We start from the raw sequence: 725 nt of genomic DNA on the forward strand, positions 1-725 counted from the left end.
AAACTTAATCTAGACAAGAGATTCACGGCAAAACATATATCTGGTCGTGTGACTAGCTTGATACATCAAAGCTCCTATTGCACTGAGATATGGCATTTCGGGATCAAGGACATCTTTATCGTCCATGTTAGGACGAAACGGATCAGTGTCCAGGCCGAGGGACCTCACGACCATGGGGCTAGATAATGGGTGAGACTCGGCCATGTTGAATCTCTTGAGTACTTTTCTGTATATGTCATTTGATGCACAAGGATTTCATCTCTTATGTACTCAAGTTGTAATCTCAAACAAAACTTTGTTTTTCATCTCGAATTCTTTCTTAAGATATTAAACTGTTTGGGAAATCTCTCCAGAGGTTCCTAGGATATTTAAATCATCAACATACATTGCTATAATCACAAAGCCCTGGCCGAATTTCTTTATAAAGATACATGGACTGATCGGGTCATTTTTATAGCCTTCTTTCACTAGGTACTCACTTAGTCTATTGTACCACATTCGACCTGATTGTTTCAGTCCATAAAGAGATTTATTCAACTATATACAATGTTGTTCTCGAGAACTCTCTTTGTTTTTCAATTCAATACCCTTTGGGACTTTCATGTATATATCATTATCCAGTGTATCATATAAGTATGCAGTTACTACATCCATTAACCGCAAGTCTAAGTTTTCTCTTATAGCCAGACTTATCAGGAATCTAAAAGTAGTAGCATCCACCACAG

This window comes from Brassica oleracea, chromosome C7 (genome assembly GCF_000695525.1).
Source record: "Brassica oleracea var. oleracea cultivar TO1000 chromosome C7, BOL, whole genome shotgun sequence".
Taxonomy (NCBI): domain Eukaryota; kingdom Viridiplantae; phylum Streptophyta; class Magnoliopsida; order Brassicales; family Brassicaceae; genus Brassica; species Brassica oleracea.